Raw genomic sequence first — 10,135 nt, 5'->3', positions numbered from 1 at the left:
CCAACATGGAGCACAAATCACTGCCTTTTGAGATCAATAGCTTCCATTCTGGAGCATTTTTCATTCTTGTATGCCCTGGGTGATTTGAACTACTTCTTTATAAAATATGAATGTGAGTATTTTTTGTCAAATGGGTTTATTTATAAATTTGCAACAGCAATATTAATGCCAGGAAGAGAATGGCATGGACCAGCTGCATGTCCCTTGCTGAATACAACCGATTGAATTGTTCCGCTGATTTTGTTTAGCTTTATCTTTGTAATACCACACAATTAAAGGTTCACAAAAGTATGTGTGACCATGATTGTGCTGATCAACCTGAAGAGGAATCAAAGCAGAGACCTCCAGAAGTAAAAAAGCATCAACTGCTATAATTTGAGCTTAAGCTGCCTGTCTGGAGTAGCTATGAGTTCAAAGCCTCTTCAGACTGGACACAAAAGGGTTCTTTGGGGGACTGGAAGGGGAAGGTTTCTGTCTGCACAGGGATACAATAGAAATGCTAAATTTTGATCTAGTCTCTTTGACTGAGAGTAGCCAACCTATGATTCATGAGCAGCAATACGGCAGCTCCAGTACTTCAGATGTGACTCCTGTGCAGGACTTCCTCACGAGGCTGATGAGAGGCAATGATGGCTAAGGCTACCACTGGTAGGCCTGGTACATTACTGCAGGAGGAGTTAGGGCTGATGAGGCTGGTGTTATGTTGGGACCCAATCTAACATTCAGCACAGCCTTGGTCAAGGGTGGATCCCTGGGATCTTACTTGTGTCCCTCCATTGAACTGCTCCCAGAGCCTTCTTCATTTCTGTGCTTTGGTTCTTCTGTAGAGAGATGTCTGGATGGGTGAGAAAGACTGTATTATGCCTTCCATTATGTAAGTAGCTCTTGGAAATGCGAGAAGGACTGATAGTACTGAGTAGGAACTTAAGTTAGTTGACGCAAATTCAAAGTTGACCTAGTATCTATAAGTTCAATGACTGGCTCTGTCACTTAGTTGTCTGCTCAATATCTTTGCTCTACAGCACTCAGTTTTGTAGTATTCAACCTGGAAAGTCCTGCTAATATGAGCAGGATCAGGCACAGGCCTACAAAGAGCAAGGGGAGGCCATTATTTTCAAGGGAACTGGAAGCTGGACCCTAAAACTTTAGAAGAGAGCAGTGTGTAGAAACCAGCTGTCTGATATACCTACTCTGTTAAACTTGTAGCAGGGAGGGGAAAATAAAAATGTTTGGCAATATAACATTGCTTTGTGCCTCTAAAAAGGCTTCTAATTTTATGTTTTAAAGGCAAGCATTAGAGTTAATTGAAGAGCAGAGAAAAAAAAATGAATCTCCTTTTCCAAGCACCAATAAGACTAGGTTTTGGGCCAGTGGTTCTGTGAGAGGTCTCCGTTTACTACCTTCCCGGAGCCTCGGGTATTTTAGAAGGAAAATGCCTACCATATATTAAAGAGAAAAGTCATTAAATGGATGTCAAAAAAAAAAAAAAAAAAAAAAAAAAGGAGGGGGGACAGAGAAAACTCATATGACTGAATTTATGGCTTGATTAAGAAGCATAAGTTAGCACTGAGAAAACAGGAATGAGAAGAAGGGGGGGGGCATCCACGCAATGGAAAAGACATTTACCACTTGCTGCCTTCCCAACGGAAGAGGGTCCCCCAGCTTGCAAAGCCACTGTCCTGTCACTGCAGTCTAGACCCTCCTCCTGCCTTTTGCCTCAGGCCCCCTTTGCTTGAATGGAATAACCCTTCTGCACTTCACTGGGAACTGGGTTAGGCCCCGTGCCCAGATTGTCACTCGATTTTTATTGCTACAGTGAACGCACCCATTTGCTTCTGGAGAAACGGGGCTGAGCTTGAGCAGTCCTGAGCCAGCAGGAAACACAAGGCTTTGTGGGCATCCATGCAGGAGCCAAGTTAAATGTGCAAGAGGCAAAGTGAATGCTCTCAGGGACAGCAGATTCAGAGCGGGGCTCAGTTTTGGGTAGGAGGATGCAGGAAAAGGGAAATGTGGAATTTTAGCCATGACCTTGATGGGAGGAGAGGTGTTCAAAGCATTTGGCGTAGCACCAGCAATCAGGCTGGTGACCTGTCTGAGGGCTGCACGTAATTTGTGAGCTCTGTCTGCAGGAAAAGAGTTGTCCTATTCATCCAGGCCTGTGTTGTCTGAGAAGTATGGACAGAAGCAGGAGCAAGAGGGTTCCCTCCAACACTGTGAATGGGAATAAGAGGTGGGCAAGAGGCAGGCAGAGCCTGTGTATCTGGCATTGCTGTGAGTTCCTGTTGAACTTGGGACTTTTCTTTCAGGCATCCAGGAGCTTTCTGGGATCCCCTAGACAGTCTCAGTGATGCTGGCGAAGCAGGAACAACCTCCTCCTCTTACTGCTGTCCTTATCCCAGACTCTTAGAAATGCTGAATCCTTTTCAAAGTTTTGAACAGAAGAAAAGAGCTAGAAATCACATGTCAGAGGGCATCTGCTCTTAGCCCCCTCATTCCTGTCTTGGGTTTCAGTAATGAGATGTTGCAGTCTCTGGGACCAGACTCACAGATAGGCTGAACCATGACATAGGGTGGTGACTCTTCCCAGTTTTGTAGGTACTGTCTTGTACAGACCCATATACTTGCTCTTAGGGAAGATGCTATGTGATGCTGTTGCTCTTTGCTGACCTCTGTCCACTGCACTGTGTTCCAGTACACAAACCATCACAGTATTTAGGTGGATTTTTGGGGGGGAGAGAAATTAGAAAATACCTGTGTAGAACAGTGACTCCCCTTCCATACTATGGCTAGCAACAGTTTATTGAAATATATTTTGTTTTACTCTCTTATTTTGGGGGGGGGGGTGCTGCAATAGTGAATTGGTTCAGCTGCCTGATATGATGGAGTATTAACCCTAAAAAAAGACAGCAAAATATTTGGAATTTGTATCAGATAGCTACTGAACTGGCTCTGCTTGTGATCGTCTTATTGCCAGCCGCACACAGTCCTGTTTCCCTCTGTGCCTTTAGACTGGCTTGGCTGTGTATGACCAAGCCAAGTGAGGCTGCTGTCAATAGTTTCTTTAAGTGTAATGCCAAAGGGCTATGGAGGGAAAAGGAGAGAGCTGCTCAGTGAGTATCCGGCTCTAAACTTCCATGGATAAGCAAATGGCTTGGGAGAAAGAAGATCTGTTTGCAGCACAGCTACTAATACGCCATGTGGCCATAGGCACCTCATCTAATCTGTCTGTGTCTGTTTTGTCCCCATCCTTCTGCCTTGTGAATGCCTGAGAGGCAGAAATGGCCTCTCCCCATGTGTAGGATGCTTCACACGGTGGTGCCCTATCATTGTGTGGCCTCTGGACTATATCACAGCCCTACTACTATTAATAATCTAGAGGATTAGAAAGATAAGCCAGTTGCAGCAAGACTCAGGCTTGTCAGTGCTGTCCACTGACTCGTGGTATCTTATAGGTGGGGGAACTGTTTTGATCTGTTTATTTACAGCCTATAACTTTGCAAATGGCCTAATAGCTGCTCAGGTTTTATTTCTTTGCAAACCCTCAGTGTAGGAGACATCTGTGCTGACAGAATTATCTTTTCTTTTTTTTTCCCCCCTTCCTTACAATGGTGCCTTTAACAAGAGCTGTTTTTTAATTGGTAGCTCTGATGCATCCCTCCCCTTCAGCTTGGGGGGGATGTCTGACAAGTCATATATAAGTAATATATGGGCAGATTGAATACATGTATTTCATCTGCAAAGCACAGCATGTCAGATGTTTAATCTGTACTTCATCCTGATGAAGCACAATATTTTATTTATATACCGGCAAAGCCCAATAAAACCTGGCTCCTTTCCACGTACTTGGCCCCACTGTGTTATTTCAGCTCAAGGTGGGGGTCGCTCTGCAGTGCAGGTGCTCTGGTCCTGCTGGCTTGAGATGTGGCTGCGTGCCCTTGGGTGCTCCGTGTCCAGCCCGGCTCAATTCTGGCCGCACTGGCAGGTCCTCTCCTGTGCTTGGCAGGCCCTGGGATCTGCCTCCGTGTGTCAATTCTGGGCAGGTTTGGCCACACAGGCGGGCTGTAGGACTCCCTGGGGTCACCGCAAGGTGAAAGTTGTTTATTCCATGGAAGACGATCTAATTGAAGCAATTAGGAGCCAGTTGGAGCTGAGACCATGTGCTTTTGCAGGGTAGCGTGTGCTTGTGTGGCATGGGACTTACTCAAAGCCCCATGGCAGCAGGCAGGAGGGAGAGCTGAGTGCTCACTGATCTCCCTCTAGGGGCACCCTTCCTTATCCGATGCAATACTTTGTACTGCTCTACACAAGAGGTTTTCCCCACGTGACAGGTCATGATCTCCCTTTTGCAGATGTGGAAAATGAAAGGATCCACAAAAATGAAAAAGATAGAAACAAGGTTTTTAAGGGCACCAACCCTGGTGCTCTGTCTGCTTAGTGGTCCATGTTGTTGTGCATCATTGTAGCATGTAAAGGCAAGTGGTGCTCAGGGCTGGTGCTCACACAGCTTCTGCCAGGCAGGTACAGCTCCTCGTGGGAGGCTTGTGTGTCCCAGGAATGGTTAGGGATGCAACATGAAGTCAAGTTTAGGTGTTCAAATGAAGTCAAGTGGGGAGTTACTATCCTTGAGAAAGGGGGGTTTAGGAGACCATCTGGTTCTTTCCAGCTATGGGATCTGACTGAGCCCTACCCAGCTGCCAAACTGTAACTAAAATAAGTATCTGCTTCTTTTCTCTCCCCTGCTCTCGTATTTTAGCACAAGGGGAATTTAGTGGAGACACTGTGTGTGGGGAGGAAGGGATGATGTTTATGTACATGACAGAAATTACCTGTGAGCAACAAGGCTAGAGTGGGTTTGAGGCTTTTCAGTACTGCAGGACAAGCTAAATGAGCCAGAGGGGCTGGGGCAGGGCTCCTTGTGCCTTGGAAAAAGTAGGGAGAAGTAGTTGGGAAAGAGTCTACGGGAACATGGCTTGCTGCTCCTGTTGCTATCAGAGGATTTGCGATTTTCCTGCTGGGGGAACTTTTCACCCTGACATGGCAGTTCTTTGCCCTCTGCAATAGCAGCCAGCCTGGCTCCCCACAGCCCTGGCAGATATTGCAGCTCTTCGATTGCCCTGGCAGTGTGTTGCCAAGGCACCTGCTAATTTGCATGTGCCTAAAGCCAGCCCTCTGCACTGCATTTGCCTGCATTTCTGCATCTTCTGGCCTTTCCTTGTCTATTAGTCTTTCCTGCTACACTAGTAACACCTCAGCTCCCAGTGCTGCCGTGACTCTCCAAATCATTCCAGTCCTAATGTATTTGGTGTTATCCCAAGCTCCTGGAGCAATGATAGCTTGATGACTTGTAGTCACTGCCTGAGAAGCAGAAAGATTACCATCAGCATGGGCAATGATGGACCAGCCCTACCAGGGCATGAGGGTTCTCTGTTCCAGGTAACCTCACCTGCAGTAGGAGATCTGAAAAGGCAAGCCCACATATTCATTCCATAAGCAGTAAAACTGAAGAAACCTGGCTGACAAACAGTACATATTCTCAAAGGAGGATTTTATGGTGTCTGGTCTAGCAAACTTCTTGCTGCACGTGTAGCAATTCTGATGATGCTCTCATGCGTGAGTTCTCTGATATTCAGTAGCGTGGTAGAACTCTTATGGCTGTCTCGGTGTTGGCACTGTCTAATTATTTCTCCCAGTATGGAGTACAGGAACTTTGTTTCTATGAGAGTGTTACTACTCTGTCAAATGTTGTGGAAATGGGACAAAACATTCGACAACTGTAGGAAGGAGACTAAAAGAAACTAACGTAGTAACAGAAAGGCAGATGTGTGCATGCAGAGCTGACTCTTCTTTAGGGAAACAGCCCAAGCTTTAGGGTATTGATCTACAGAGGATCAGATTTTAGGAACGTTATTGAAGAGCAAGATAAAGGCTTCCCTTTCTTACTCTCAAATGCCCACCACCTTAGAGACCAATTTTTGGCACTTCTCTGCCCCCTCCCTGCGGCTGACTTGTCCTCACCTAAGGGATCCCAGCCTCTGCCTCCCTTCTCCCCGCAATTTCCAGGGTGTTGCTGCTCTTCCCCTCAGCTTTGGCAGTGCTGACACAAGCTAATGAGCGCAGGGCTTCCCCAGTGCAGTACACACTGACACGGGGCCTGGCTGGCAAGCCAGCTCTGCAGCTCACAGGCATTGTGGCTGCAGGAAGCATTGCTGTCCATCCAGAAATGCAAGTGGAAAAGATGGTCCCTCTCCCCATTTGGAGTCATTCGGGACTCTTGTGACAGAAGCAGTGTTTACGTGAGGCAGGGAGGCACTGGGGTTTTTGCCCTGGGATTTGGGAATGTCCCCCCGCACCCTGTTCCTCCTGAGTAGTTGGTCAGAAATGTTTATCAAGGGCTAGAAAGGAAACTTGTGTGTGTAATACCCCAGACCAGAAAGCCAGAAAAAATCTTGCTGAAACCACAGGGTCAGCCTGGCACATTTGCAACACTAATTTACTGGTGACTTAAACAAATAGAGGCAGATTTTCACTCCACCTCTCTCCTCCTTCTCTGCCATCCCACAGTCTGCTCTATTTCTGGCAACTGGTGTGTCCATGAGGTGAGGGAGCTGCTTTTCATATCAGATCACTTGGGCTCCATTTCTGGCTTTGCTGAAGATCCTCTGGGCAACTGAGCAAAATTTGCTTCCTCTCCTCATTTCCTTCACCCATAGCCTGCAAACTTTGCCAGCTGTGCATTGCCTGCTCCTGGATGCCTGTCTGCTGCCAGGTACGAGGGGGTTGTCTTCGTGCATGATCTCGCAAATGACTATTGTAAAGTAGCAATAATGACTTCTGGTGGCTTCTCTCTTTTTCCTCTCCCTCCTGAGGAAGAGGGGGCTGAAGACATAGTCTCCTCATGAAGCTGCTGAGTTAATTGTCCCCGTCCACACTCTCGACCTGTGGCTGATGCTGAGAACATCACTTAGCTCTGACCCTATTTCCTTTCTGGTGACATTAATTCACTTGACTTTGTGTTTGCTGATCTCATGTCCCCTTGCAGCTGACAGGTGGGTGTGAAGCAGGCAGGAGTCCCTGGGAAGGAGGAGCATGCAGTTCTCTAGACCTATTGCTTACTAAGCTGGCAGGAAATAAGCGCTGTGCTCCAGAGCAGGAACCATAGGATTATGAGAATCCATTCTTCAGATCTAAATTTCAAAATGGGAAGCCTGATCCCACACTCCCCTTTGCTATGCTGAAGAGCTATATTGTGCAAGTGGATACCAAATCTGCTGGGTGGGAATTCATGTTTTAGCCTCACGTGGGGATAACTAGGCCAATGCTGGTGACCTAATCTGAGCTACCAATCAGGCAGTGGCAGGCATGGCCTGTGGTGGTCAAAACTTCTGCCAGATGGCTTGGGTCTCCCTTTGTGAAAGGCCCTACCTCATGGCTCTGTTTGACAACTATTTAAGCAATGCCTGTTTTCCTTTGAAGGAGGAGAAAATTTAATGAATGCAACTCCATGAGAGTTAGAGGACATGTTGCATCCCATGGGGCTGTGGGGTACTGTGAGAATGGATTGGTCCATATGGGGTTGTTTGAATGGAGACCAGCATTGTTATTGCTTTCAATGGGAAGAGTCAGCCCATGGTGTTCCAGGAAGCTCGCCTGCATGGGAGAAAGGTGCGTGGTTGTTGGACTACAGCACGGACTTCTGCGAGAAGCTGATTTTGCTGCCTGGGCTTATGATGCCGCTCTGAGACACCTGTCTTTGAAAGAATGGCAGATCTGAACCCAGAATATGATAGCAGTCCAATGTAATCTTCTTGAAACTGAAACAAAAAATGACCTTTGGTTTGAGGAGAGAAAAATTCAGGCTTCCCGGATCCCAGAGCAACCAGGTAGAAAAGAGGAATATTTTTGTTCTCCTTTTGTATTCCCCTTCATTTCTTTTCTTTCTCTGTCTCTTGAATTATAGCCTCTTCCTCTCTGCAAGGTGCCATCACTAAGCTCACTTTCCCGATTCTGAATCTCAAGAATGTGATAAACCTTAGGTGATTTTTTCCAAGTGGATTGAACTGGTATCAGGGCCATCTGTTCTCCAAGTCATTATATGAATTTGCACTATAAAGCTTTGCCATGTGTTGTCTGTAGATTACATACACCTTTGGCTGCGCTCTTGTTAGCTGCTCATTACTGGTTGGTTTGGAAAGCTTTCCTTATAAATGCCCTGTGTCCCAACCGCACGTGTTGTATCGGTGGTTTTATAATGACCCATTTGGAATTATTTAGCCAGGGAACCTTGCAGTTTTTCTTTTCAATGTGTCCTTATAAGATGTGCAACTCCTACAGTTAGTCTATGAATGAACCAAAATATTAGGTCCACTTGTTTATAATAGCAACCAAATGTCTTCAAATATTCGAGCCTCCTTTTATTTTTTTACAGCACTAGCAATAAGTCTTTACATGTTAACTCTTGGCCTCTCTGGGTAACCTCTTATTTAAAAGCAACTTAATTGACTTTACCAGGCCTGAGCTATTTTTTCAGTTCTTTCTAGAGGACTCATTACTGGAGATGGATGTTATAAAATGGATCTCTCTCTCTCTCTCTCTCTCTCTCTCTCTCTCTCTCTCTCTCTCTCTCTCTCTCTCTCTCTCTCTCATATGCATGTACACACACACACACACACACACACTCTTTTAGCCATTCCTACCTGTTTACATTAGCAGACCATAATCATATTCATGGCTTCACATAGTTTGGCTAAGATATTGCTGTGGTGATCCATTTTAAAAAGAGACAGTTAAATAGTAAGTGCTAAAAGGGAAAGAGAAAATGTTAAAATAATCAGGTGTTTAGGGATTTCCATATCAGTTAAATGAATTAAATGGTGAGTAGTAGAATAGAGGTAAGATTCCTTGATACAGGTAGGTTTTATACTGGTGTAATTCATTTTTTAATGTGTGATGTAGGACAGGTGTAATGCAATGGTAAACTGGGCTCTGTGGGGTTTTTGCTTCCTCTTTTGCCTTTTGAAAGTGATGCTATCACTGCTATATGGAGAGAAGAAAAAAGAGTGAAGAGAATGGTAGTAGGTTTTAATTAAGTCACAGTCCTTAGCACAACAGATCCTTGGAAGTTAAGTGTGCAGCTACCTGTAAAAGCTTAATGCACAAGTACTTTGTGTGTATAAGCCTGTCTGTCGCTTTAGGCAGGATGCATCCTTCAGTCCGCAGCCTTTGTTTGAATGTGTAGTACACTAGATCCTCAGCCCACCCTGTGTTGTTCTGGGTTTCATGGTGTACATAGCCTGATTGCCATCCGTTGAACAGCTGGTGTTCACACAAATGCACCCCTGTGCTGTCCCTGTTTCAGCTTAAACCTACTGACCTGTTCTGATGGAGGGAATTTGAACCCCCAATGCGTTTGTTTGGTATCTAAGCTCTACTGCCAGCATGTGTGTAACCGCTAGGAAAACCCACTCCTCTTCTTCCTTTGCCTCTGTTTATACCTCCTGAAATAGCATCAGAGGTGAGAGAGGCAGAGACACCTATCAGACCATGTTGTCAATCCCTTTTTTTTTGCTGTTTCATTTGAAATATCCAGTTAATGGAGAGTCACAGCACTTCCACCTATTCTCATCCCAGCAGAGCTTGTTAGAAGGATTTTCATGCTTATTCATCTTTAATTTACCTCTACTTCATTTTATCTTTGTTTTTTCTCTCCATCCTGAGGACTGTTTGCTGCTTAGTTCTTTTTGGCATCACAGGAAGGAGCAATGGGCCCTGTGCTCACTGTCAGCATCTGCAGCTAGTCTCTCCTAGCAGCAGACCATATTATCGGGATCTCAGACCTTCCCTTGAGGGCAAACAAGTGCCTTTGCTCTGCACTCTGCCATTTTTGTACTCATCCTCACAGACTTGCCATAGTGAAAGGTGGGTTTTCAAGTCCTAGATAATCAGCCTTGGCAACTGGATTGATTTCTCAGTTTGCATGCTCCTGTAATGTCTACGGGGGTCTAGTCTCTTCCGTATCATTATCGCAAGCTATGCTCAATCCAGATTTAACAGACCTATATGATGATATAGGGTGGAAGCACAGAGGACTCCGATGAGGGCTTCTCTCTATTAGCCAGAGGTAGCAGCTGATGATTCC

The sequence above is a fragment of the Rhea pennata genome, chromosome 17, assembly GCF_028389875.1.
Source record: "Rhea pennata isolate bPtePen1 chromosome 17, bPtePen1.pri, whole genome shotgun sequence".
In the NCBI taxonomy this organism is placed as follows: Eukaryota; Metazoa; Chordata; class Aves; order Rheiformes; family Rheidae; genus Rhea; species Rhea pennata.
This window is presented reverse-complemented; position numbering follows the sequence as displayed.